We start from the raw sequence: 12,527 nt of genomic DNA, 5'->3' as shown, positions 1-12,527 counted from the left end.
CCCCACACATCACACCTCCTCTTCCATGCTTCACGGTGGGAACCACACATGCGGAGATCTTCCGTTCACCTACTCTGTGTCTCACAAAGACACATCGGTTGGAACCAAAAATCTCAAATTTGAACTCACCAGACCAAAGGACAGATTTCCAATGGTCTTATGTCAATTGCTTGTGTTTCTTGGCCCAAGCAAGTCTTTTCTTCTTATTGGTGTCCTTTAATAGTGGTTTCTTTGCAGCAATTTGACCATGAAGGCCTGATTCACACAGTCTCCACTGAACAGCTGATGTTGAGATGTGTCTGTTACTTGAACTCTGTGAAGCATTTATTGGGCTGCAATTTCTGAGGCTGGTAACTAATGAACTCTAACTCTAATGAACAATGCACACCTGTTAATTGAAATCCATTCCAGGTGACTACCTCATGAAGCTGGTTGAGAGAATGCCAAGAGTGTGCAAAGCGGTCATCAAGGCAAAGGGTGGCTACTTTGAAGAATCTAAAATATATTTTGATTTGTTTAACACTTTTTTGGTTACTACATGATTCCATATGTGGGGGACAGAGTGGCGCAGCGGTCTAAAGCACTCCATCACAATGCTAGAACCGGGTTCGATCCTGGGCTGTATCACAACCATAAAATAACTGTAAAATAAGAATTTGTTCTTAAGTGACTCTCAAAATTACATTTTGTTGGTTACTACATAATTCCATGTGTTATTTCATGGTTTTGATTACATCACTTTTATTCTACAACGTAGAAAATAGTAAAAATAATGAAAAACCCTTGAATGAGTAGGTGTGTCCAAACTTTTGACTGGTACTGTATATATATATTCAGTTGAAGTCGGAAGTTTACATACACCTTAGCCAAATATATTTCAAGTCCGTTTTTCACAGTTCCTGACATTTAATCCAAGTAAACATTCTCTGTCTTAGTTCAGTTAGGATCACCACTTTATTTTAAGAATGTGAAATGTCAGAATAATAGTAGAGAGAATGATTTATTTCAACTTTAATTTCTTTCATCACAAGCTTCTTACAATAAGTTGGCCTCCTTGCCTTTTCAGTTCTGCCCACACATTTTCTATAGGATTGAGGTCAGGGCTTTGTGATGACCACTCCAATACCTTGACTTTGTTGTCCTTAAGCCATTTTGCCACAACTTTGAAGGTATGCTTGGGGTCATTGTTCATTTGGAAGACCCATTTGCGACCAAGCTTTAACTTCCTGACTGATGTCTTGAGATGTTGCTTCAATATATCCACATAATTTTTCTTCCTCATGAAGCCATCTATTTTGTGAAGTGCACCAGTCCCTCCTGCAGCAAAGCACCCCCACAACATGATGCTGCCACCCCCGCGCTTCACGGTTGAGATGGTGTTCTTCGGCTTGCAAGCATCCCCCTTTTTCCTCCAAACATAACGATGCTCATTATGGCCAAACAGTTCCTTTTTTGTTTCATCAGACCAGAGGAAATGTCTCCAAAATGTACGATCTTTGTCCCCATGTGCAGTTGCAAACCGTAGTCTGGCTTTTTTATGGCCGTTTTGGAGCAGTGGCTTCTTCCTTGCTGAGCGGCCTTTCAGGTAATGTCAATATAGGACTCGTTTTACTGTGGATATAAATACTTTTGTATCCGTTTCCTCCAGCATCTTCACAAGGTCCTTTGCTGTTGTTCTGGGATTGATTTGCACTTTTCGCACCAAAGTACATTCATCTCTAGGATACAGAATGCGTCTCTGATAAGAGAATTATCTAATAAAGGTAAATGAATCAATAATCCATTATTAATTAGTAGTTATGTAGCATGGATATATATAGCCTGTAGCATAAGTAACTAAAGGGTTAAGCATAAGTCTCATGAGATTGACTAGGAATGGAGGTCTGTGTGTTTAAGAAAACATCAAGAACTGTTAAACTGTGGTTGACCTGACCTAGCTTGAACCCTCCAGGTTTCCCTAATCTCAGAGTACTGAAACTGTCAGCTGGGTAAGAATTTTCGGTGTTGAGAGTTCTGGGGAAGAACAATTAACTATCTTTAGTGTTAGTATGTAATGTGTGTGCATAAATGAGGAGCCTGGTATATAATAGATGTTTTGTGTATGAACTGGAGAACGTTCTCTGAATAAACTGTAGGAACCTTTTGCAGAAAGCTGAGTCCTTGCCTAATTATTAACCCATTGTCTTACAAACCTTGGGAATAAGGTCAAGGCTTATTGATTGTTAATTATTATCATTAGGATAGAAAATTATTTTAACAGCTTGGTCCTTTTCGAGCCAGATCTCAAAATCTGCCCCTGTCGGTCCAGGGAGACACCGAAACCGTGCGCGGGCGGATGAAATATCCCTAGATCAAAGACCTGGCCCCTTGCTGAGGGTTCTTTACAGGCCGGTGGCAAACTGGTATGCGACAGAGGCGGTGACGAGATTCTACCAACATTGAAACCTCAGCTGCAAAGAACAAGGTCAGTGAGCTTTATTCAGTTTTGGGGGAATAGCACCTGTATGATTACATTAAATTATGAATGAGTGATGCACCTGTATGTTTGCATTACATGATGAAATGAGAGATGCACCTGTATGTTTGCATTAAAGGCAAAAGCGATTGATGTGAGAATGAAAGGCGGGAGCGATTAGAGGATTTTAATGTACTCTGGGTGTTAGATGCTGGAATATCCGGATGGAGTTTATAGCTGGTGACCTGTCTTTATAAGTTTGGATAGAGAAAAATGTTTTAAAGGCAACCAAGTATTCTGTGCAAATGGAAGACAGGAATTAGTTGTAAATTCAAAAATGATGAGGCAGGGTCCGAAATGACCCTGTGCAACTGTGGCCACTGCAGAAAACAAAACTAGCTTATGGTGAGACCTGAAAACATAAAAAAGGGTCGAAAGACATAGGGAGAAATTCCTAAATTGGAGGGCGAAATATAGTAGAATTATGAAGGAGGAGGTCAGAGTCATGATTGTATTGATATAGATCGCCTATCGAAATAACGACGATAGAAAGGGATGGTCAGATCTTAAGGAGGCGCACATATAGGTCTGATTATCCATTAAAGAAGGGAAACCTAATATAGCGGAGTGAGATACAAGATATTAAAGTCAAAAGTTACAAGAAGCAACAGATAAATAGGCCGTTAACTAGGGCTTTCCGACCCCTGGAAAATAGCTTATAGTTGCATACGTATGCGACCTAATGTCCGATCAAAAGACAACTCTATTGAAAAAGTTTTGAGAGAGATAGAGACGAGGAGACATAAAATACAGCACACACACATAGATTGTAAAGTGAAAAGCACCCACATAGAGAGGAAATTAACAGTGGGTAAAGATTCAACACATAGACACATTGGGAAATTTCCACGGGGGTAAGAGGATAATTGCGTGTGAGATAGATAAGAGGGTCAAAAGCCATATACATGTGATACCTAATGGATCTATCAAAAGTCATAAAAGTAATTATTCTGGGATCCTAGAGGAAATTACCAGTAGGTAAGAGATGCACATAGAAGTAAATTGAATCAGAGTTTTGAAAGCACACACATAGAATAAAAAAAGATAATTATTTGTGTGTGAGATAGATATATTGATCAGTCAAAAGTCGCAAGAAACGACAAGAAAATAAGTACAACTTATTATTTATATCGTATACGTATACGTGTGAGATATAATTAATGTCAGGATCCATACGAATAATTATTCTAAAATTCTAGGTTAATGAAACTAGCGGTAAACAGCACACACATAGAGATTTATAGCAAGAAGACACAGGTTGTGAGAAGGAGCAGAATAACTACGATAGTAATTTAATGAACATGAGTAGTAAATCCTCTCAGACGGAGAGGACTCCCAAGGCCCTCACAGAGACACAGAAAGGAGAACAGGATTTAGCAAACTTATTGAGAAAGCGGATAGAGATGGAGAAAGGGAGAAAGTCGAGAAAAGTGGATAGAGACAGTCAAAAGAAAGGGGGAGATAGATGCTTTAACTGTAACAAACTGGGTCATTTCGCTAGAGATTGTGAGGCACCGTGTAAACACTGCAATAAAGTAGGTCATAATAACCGAGACTGTAAAAAGAGTGAGCCGGTTGAGGTAGAGCATCTAACAGTAACTGTCGGGGTAACTGTGTTCAAGAAAAAAAAAAGAAAAAAATGGATAGGAATAAGACAAATACATGTTTCAACTGTCAGAAGTCGGGGCATTATGCAAGGGATTGTGAGGCACCGTGTAAACATTGTAACAAAACGGGACATAATAACCAAGATTGTCAAAAGGAGAAAGAGAAAATGGGAAACAGGGAGAGTAGAAAAAGGATAGAACCAGATGATAGAAAGCCTTTTAATTGCGATAAGACAGGACATTTCGCCCGGGAGTGTTAGGCTCCCTGTAAACATTGTGACACAACCACCAAAATTGCAGCCCTAAGCAATAGCATTGGTGGTTCAGTGGTAGAATTCTTGCCTGCCATGCGGGAGGCTCGGGTTTGTATCCTAGCCCATGCACCAGGGGACTAAATGTTAATTTAATTATTGTTAGGTTTTGACTGGAATGACACGGTTGTTAGTGTTTGTTTAAGATAGAAACCGAATGTTTTGATAGCTTGTTTAGTTTAAATTGAAAGACAGATTCATTCAAAATAATAGCGAGGCGAATTCGATAAAGTACGTTGTTTGTGGTCTAAATGGCCTGCTTAAAGGATATATAGAGAATGGGAGTTGTATTTGAATGACGGAATCAAGGAAAATGCAGTTAACTAAATCTAATGAATTATAAGGAGCGGATAGGTAATTGCGATAGAATTGTAACCACCGAAAGGTGTTTATTTTTATGCTAAAAAGAGTTGAAAGATGTATTTTATAGATTTGGCGATATACATGGTATTTTTAAAAGTCTTGGACATTTCATAAGAGTGAAGCCGAAAGAGAGATAAAGTTGTAACATTGGTTTTAATCTTACGATAGAGGTAAGGCAGAAAGTTGTTTGAAAAGAGGTCATGTTTTTCCCTACGGGTTAAAAGAGGAGAGTTGGTTGTGAGCACTGGACTATATGTGGTTGGAAGCAATTCTGGTCTAAATAATGGAATCGTAAAAGTTTTGTGATAAATTCTGGTTATTGATTCGTGGTTTGATTGTTTAGTAACACCAGTGAATTGAACATTGCATGGAAAAATGTCAAGTCAGTAAAGTGAATTGCAGGTTGAGTTAATTTTATTTTTACAGGGACGGTGCACATTAAACACAGTTGTGTGTATAATGGCAGGGTATTCCTAGCAAACAGAATGGGCCTGTTTGCAGACAAACTGAAGGGGTTTTAAGGTTTTAAGCAAACTTGGGTCAAATTAGTCAAATGGTACGTTAAATATGGGAGTTTCATAGATTGGAAGTACAGTATTGTATCCAAGGGTAGTGTATGTTCAATTAAAGTACACAGAACCATCGAGGAAGTTTAAAACGAATGATTAATGATTTGAGAAAGTACAGTGGAATTATTATTAGGTTTGGTTTGTAGTTAACGTTTGGGTTTCTGAATCGGTGTAGTATAAGGAATGATGACCAAATGTTCGTGGTTATTTTATGGAAAAAGGAGCGCTTAACTCTCTTTGGGAAAAATTCCTAGGGACAGGATATCTTAAAGGGGTATACACACATGGCATTTTGGAAGTTTTATTTTCTGAGTTTTAATTAAACACGTGGATTATTTTTATAAGGGAAGTTCCAGGAACCTGAGATACAATATGTAGATAAAGTTGGACAATTTTTCATTAATTTGTCTAAATCTAGGAAGAAACCCTTTTGTGAAGGAGTGGTATGACTTTTGACCTCTATTATGGCTCTCCTGTGAGGTCTGATCAGCCGCATAGGAGGGCCATTTGGATAATGAAGAAAAAGGGTCACTTGTGATACTAACTTTAAGGAAATTTGTAGAACTGATAATGATGATAGAGTTTAAAGTTCTTAGACATATTGGTAATTTGAACCAATGAGAAGGCAGAATGACGATAAGGGTACAATGATTTTTCTTTGTGGAATTGTTCAGATTAGTCATTTTGATCTGATTATGTTGTTTGAATATCTTTTGACCAGTAGTAGTATTTTTATACATTATTTAGATAAGTATTTTCCTTTAGGTAGTCAGCTGTTGTATTCAGTGAAAGAGATTGAACACAACAAGGCTGTGGAATTGATATAATAAGTATTATTATATTTTGTTATTGAACAAGGTTATTGAGTTAGCAAGAATAAGTTTAATAATGGTAAGACTTAGGTTAAGTATTTAGGACATATTCTAAGCCAACAGGACAGGGATATATGACATCTGTGATCCAGGATCATTGAGAGTAACAGATAAACTTACTTAACGATGCAATAATCTAGATATTACTACCACAGACATGTTGATTTTTCTAAAATCCAGGAGTGCAACCAGGGAGACAGTGAGACATTTAGTCAATATTTGGAAACAACCAGTATTTAACACTGACTGTTATGAGAAAGAGCAACAGACAGATAGAAGGAAGGGCAGACGGAGAAGTCCTCCCCCGCACTGCTGAAACCTTGAGGGTTGGGAGTAGCAGGATGAAAGGAGGGGGGCCAGGAGGAGAAGATAGGAAGAGAATTTAGTTTGGTTCGCTTAGCTTTAGGATATTAATTCATGGAGAGACTATCAGCTCCATTGGCATGTATTTTAGTTTTGATTTTAAGTTATGTTTGGTAAATTCACTAGGAGGAGATATGATAATTTTGTTGAAAGTAGTTGTTACCCTAACTAAAAGGGGAATGAAAGCTTAGTTGGTTTCAGGAACAAAGGTGTTAGACACTGAACCGTTGACCAGACACTATTCTGCACAGCAGGCCGAAATAGTAGCATTGACTAGAGCCGGCAGGATAAGAAAGGAGAGAAAAGTTACTATTTACACAGACAAGCACATAGGCATTTAAAACCATACAAAGCAGCACAGATACATTTTAAAGAAGATCAGACACTTGACAGAGAATTGTTACAGGATAGCGGAGAACGAATGCCCCAGGAATAATTGGACAAGTGGAAAATGAAAGGGGCAATCCTACAAGATAAGGTCTGACATAAAGATAATTTACTAATCTTACCAAAGACATTGTTTAGATATGCAGCAGTATTGATACATGGGCTGAGCCATGTATCAATAGGGGGGAAGGATGGTAGAGCAGGTGATAGAACAGGTTAGGAAACACTGCAGGTTAGGAAAGAGTGGTGGCCTAGAGGATAACTACTTAACCTCTTACATCTAGACGTTCCGCTAGTGGAACACCTGCTCCAATATCCAATGATAGGCGTGGCACGAATTACAAATTCCTCAAAAATACAAAAACTTCAATTTTTCAAACATATGACTATTTCATAGCATTTTAAAGACAAGACTCTCCTTTATCTAACCACACTGTCCGATTTCAAAAAGGCTTTACAGCGAAAGCAAAACATTAGATTATGTCAGCAGAGTACCAAGCCAGAAATAATCAGACACCCATTAATCAAGCTAGCATATAATGTCACAAAAACCCAGAAGACAGCTAAATGCAGCACTAACCTTTGATGATCTTCATCAGATGACACACCTAGGACATTATGTTAAACAATACATGCATGTTTTGTTCAATCAAGTTCATATTTATATCAAAAAACAGCTTTTTACATTAGCATGTGAAGTTCAGAACTAGCATACCCCCCGCAAACTTCCGGGGAACTTGCTAACAATTTACTAAATTACTCACGATAAACGTTCACAAAAAGCACAACAATTATTTTAAGAATTATAGATACAGAACTCCTCTATGCACTCGATATGTCCGATTTTAAAATAGCTTTTTGGGGTTTTGTTAGTGCGTCCCAGACACTATCCGAAATGGTAAATCAGGGTCGTGCGCATGGCGCAATTCGTGACAAAAAAAATCTAAATATTCCATTACCGTACTTCGAAGCATGTCAACCGCTGTTTAAAATCCATTTTTATGCAATTTTTCTCGTAAAAAAGCGATAATATTCCGACCGGGAATGTCCATTTAGCTAAACAGAGGAAAGAAAACAAAGCTTTCGGTCGACGCGGGCACGAGCCTGAGTCTCACAGTACTGTAACCAGCCACTACCCAAACGCGCTACTTTTTTTCAGCCAGAGCCTGCAAAGCCACGATTCACCATTTTGCCGCCTTCTGAGAGCCTATGGCAGCCGTAGGAAGTGTCACGGGACAGCTAAGATCCTCACTCTTCAATAAACAGAGACAAGAAGAACGACACCTTGTCAGACAGGCCACTTCCTGCATGAAATCTTCTCAGGTTTTTGCCTGCCATATGAGTTCTGTTATACTCACAGACACCATTCAAACAGTTTTAGAAACTTTAGGGTGTTTTCTATCCAAAGCCAATAATTATATGCATATTCTAGTTACTGGGCAGGAGTAGTAACCAGATTAAATCAGGTACGTTTTTTTATCCAGCCGTGAAAATACTGCCCCCTAGCCATAACAGGTTAATGGCACAGAGGATAATTACTTTAAAAAAAAAAATTTGTAGAATATCCACTCCAACATTTGGAAATGGACCTTATTGAACTACTCCGAAGAGAGGGGAAGAAGGGGTGTTTAACAATGATAGATAAGTATAGCAAATGGGTAGAAGCGTTCCCAACTTACTTGGTGGACATGATTATGGTAGCTAAAATATTAGGTCAAGATATTATCCCTATAGTTGGTTTACTAGGATCTATCTCTTTAAAGGATGGATGACATTTTAGCTAATCAGGTAGAGCCTATAGAATGCCATTGTTAGGGAGAATAGAACAAGCAGACATTGAAGTTAAAGATATACTAGCAGAGCACATGAGAAGACTGTTTGTTAACCAAACCCATATGTCCAAGATTTTGTGTCCAACAGGTGAATTACAGGAGAAGGTGATACACTCAATCCAACCAGGAGACTGGGTGTGGATCCATTCCCTGAGGAGAAAAGACTGGAAGCAGCCCCGTTGGGAAGGCCCATACCAGGTTCTGTTAAACCACTGCCTTTGCCATTAGAAAAGCTGAGAAAGTCACTTGGGTCCACGTTATCCACTGCAAGAAGGTATGTACACATATGAGCACTGCTGATCACACACAGAGTTAGGAGAAGAACCGAGTACCAACAGGGTCCGGGGGTTACCTCCTTTACGAAGATTCCCTATCCCGACCATTCATCACTGTGTGTGCTCCTAGAGGTGTGAGTATGGGGTGGTACCTAGCAGATCGACTAAGGGCAGGAGAGGGTTGGCGGTTTTTGGGAAGAGTAGAGACTGAGCTGCATCGTAGTCTTGGTAACCTTTCTGATACATTCAGATCCACCACCTTCTGGTACTAATCATATGACACTGTTGTCATTTATAAGAATGAAAAGATAAACTATATAATACACTGATGAGTGATGTACAGAATAAGGAGCCAAAGAAGATCAAGATGTAGGATATAAGGTAAACATTAAACAATTCCCTAGGAAAGCAAATAACTTTACAGGGATTGGGTTGGCCAGATTGAAGTACTCAGCCAACCCACCTCGGTTCACTTAAATTCCTGATGAGTACCAGTGTTATAGATACAAGAATGGCGCCGAGAACTTAGATGATTTTAATGGCTGAAAGGTAGTCGTTAATGTGACTGAGTCAGGTTTAGAAGTACATGAGAAAATTCTTAATCTCACCACACCTATAACTGATGTAGGGTGGGCTAGTACCAGCAAAGGACGCACACGACAGAAATTACCACAAAGGGTGGTTAGGAACTTGCGCCCTGGGGTTATTGGTCCAACCAGTTCGAATTAGTCATCAGAGGCCAGTTATAGGAGGCTAAAGTAGGAACAGGAGGAGTTTTGACCAGGATGGGAGTAGCTTTGTCTAGATGGATGCTATTGGCATCCTTAGGGAAGTTCCAGATGAATACAAAGCTATGAATCAAATATGTGAAGGCTTTAACACTACATTATTTTGGTGGTTGACAATAAATAGAAATGTGGATTGGATTAATGACATCTTTTATAATCAACAGAGATTCATGAATGAAACCGGGGATGCAGTAAAGAGGTTCTCTGACCAATTATCCGCCACCTCCCTCATGACCTGGTAAAATAGACTGACTCTCGATATGTTATTGGCAGAAGAGGGCGGTGTAGGTAGAATGATTAGGTTCATTGCTGTACCTACATTCCTGATAACACAGCTCATGTTTGGGAAATGGAAAAGTGTTGTAAGAACTGTATTATGGGCTGCTTTCACCTGTATGAGTGTGTTCATATTGTGTGATTGATGAGTATATGCCAAGTATGAAAGGTTTAATCACCAGAACTCTAGAGAGATCGATGACGCAACAGATGGTGAGATATGGACCAATTCCGAGCTCCGATCAGTGGGAGGACAAACACGGGCCTCCAGGCCAGGAAGATGGCTCCGTTTCTTTTAACCATGAGGAGCCAATGTTTGATGAAACCATTCTCAACGTTTAGATTGACTGTTCCTTTAATGATAATTATGATGAAAATCCTATTTCGAAGTGTCATAATTGGAAATAGGCCCAGGACAGTCATTGATGAGTACCGGATGTATATACATGTATTGGTATGGTTAATCCTTGTATCACAATTATGTTTACATGTAGCATTTGATAATCAATGTGTATTATTAGTCATTTAAGGGTGGAATGATAAGAGAATGATCTAATAAAGGTAAATTAATCAATAATCCATTATTAATTAGTAGTTATGTAGCATGGATATATATAGCCTGTAGCATAAGTAACTAAAGGGTTAACATTTACATTTACGTCATTTAGCAGACGCTCTTATCCAGAGCGACTTACAAATTGGTGCATTCACCTTATGATATCCAGTGGAACAACCACTTTACAATAGTACATCTATATCTTTTTTTGGAGGGGTATTCGTTAAAGAAGTGGGGTTTCAGGTGTCTCCGGAAGGTGGCGATTGACTCCGCTGTCCTGGCGTCGTGAGGGAGCTTGTTCCACCATTGGGGTGCCAGAGCAGCGAACAGTTTTGACTGTTAACCATAAGTCTCATGAGAGTCTCATGAGATTGACTAGGAATGGAGGTCTGTGTGTTTAAGTAAACATCAAGAACTGTTAAACTGTGGTTGACCTGACCTAGCTTGAACCCTCCAGGTTTCCCTAATCTCAGAGTACTGAAACTGTCAGCTGGGTAAGAATTTACGGTGTTGAGAGTTCTGGGGAAGAACAATTAACTCTCCTTAGTGTTAGTGTGTAATGTGTGTGCGTAAATGAGGAGCCTGGTATATAATAGATGTTTTGCGTATGAACTGGAGAACGTTCTCTGAATAAACTGTACGAACATTTTGCAGAAAGCTGACACCTTGCCTAATTATTAACCCATTGTCTTACAAACCTTGGGAATTAGTCAAGGCTTATTGATTGTTAATTATTATCATTAGGATAGAAAATTCCTGAGCGGTATGACGGTCCCATGGTGTTTATACTTGCGCACTATTGTTTGTACAGACGAACGTGGTACCTTCAGGCATTTGGAAATTGCTCCTAAGGATGAACCAGACTTGTGGAGGTCTACAATTATTTTTCTGAGGTCTTGGTTGATTTCTTTTGATTTTCCCATGATGTCAAGCAAAGAGGCACTGAGTTTGAAGGTAGGCCTTGAAATACATCCACAGGTACACCTCCAATTGACTCAAATGATGTCAATTAGCTTATCAGAAGCTTCTAAAGCCATGACATCATTTTCTAGAATTTTCCAAGCTGTTTAAAGGCACAGTCAACTTAGTGTATGTAAACTTCTGACCCACTGGAATTGTATTACAGTGAATTATACGTCAAATAATCTGTCTGTAAACAATTGTTGAAAAATGTATTTGTGTCATGCACAAAGTAGATGTCCTAACCGACTTGCCGAAACTATAGTTTGTTAACAAGAAATTTGTGGAGTGGTTGAAAAACTAGTTTTCATGATTCCAACCTAAGTGTATGTAAACTTCCAACTTCAACTGTATATATATATATAGAGAGAGAATATATTATATATACAGTATATATATATATATATATATATATATATATATATATAATTTCTTTACTGCAACCACCAACCACAGGAGTATTCAGGAGCCCGCTCTGCTAATCGTAAGATGGGGGGAGGAGAAGAAGTAGGGGGCACACGTGGGTAACTGGGGGGCCCTGCCTTGATTGGGTAACTGGTTAATACTGTAAAATAAAAAATAAATAAACTGCATAATAAATAAATGTGACAGGCCAGTTGTGTGAGTCAGGGGCTGGGCCCAAGCCCATATGGGACCCAAGAGGCAACCACAGGAGCCTGCTCTCAATGTTCCAAATACACCAGAGAGCATCATTTGGCCAGAGGATCAATAGTTTCAAAAAAATAACTGTGGATAAAATGTTGTCACAAGCGCATATAGGTAACTGCCAAAACAAAGGAAACACCAACATAGAGTCTTAAAAGGGTGTTTGGGCACCACGAGCTGCCAGAAC

At 39.0% G+C, this 12,527-nt stretch overlaps 1 long non-coding RNA gene across 1 annotated transcript; it reads left to right on the top strand.

Annotated features, from left to right (window-relative positions):
- The first annotated feature begins 1,968 nt into the window (after positions 1-1,968).
- LOC145880054 (uncharacterized) lies at positions 1,969-11,371 on the top strand. The gene is made up of 2 exons (XR_014392948.1): positions 1,969-2,464; positions 8,908-11,371. It is a non-coding gene; the product is annotated as an uncharacterized LOC145880054 (long non-coding RNA).
- Positions 11,372-12,527: the final 1,156 nt, after the last annotated feature.

The sequence above is a fragment of the Salmo salar genome, chromosome 01, assembly GCF_965601325.2.
Source record: "Salmo salar chromosome 01, fSalSal1, whole genome shotgun sequence".
In the NCBI taxonomy this organism is placed as follows: Eukaryota; Metazoa; Chordata; class Actinopteri; order Salmoniformes; family Salmonidae; genus Salmo; species Salmo salar.
Note: the sequence above shows the minus strand (reverse complement) of the source record. Positions and strands in the feature narration are given on the sequence as shown.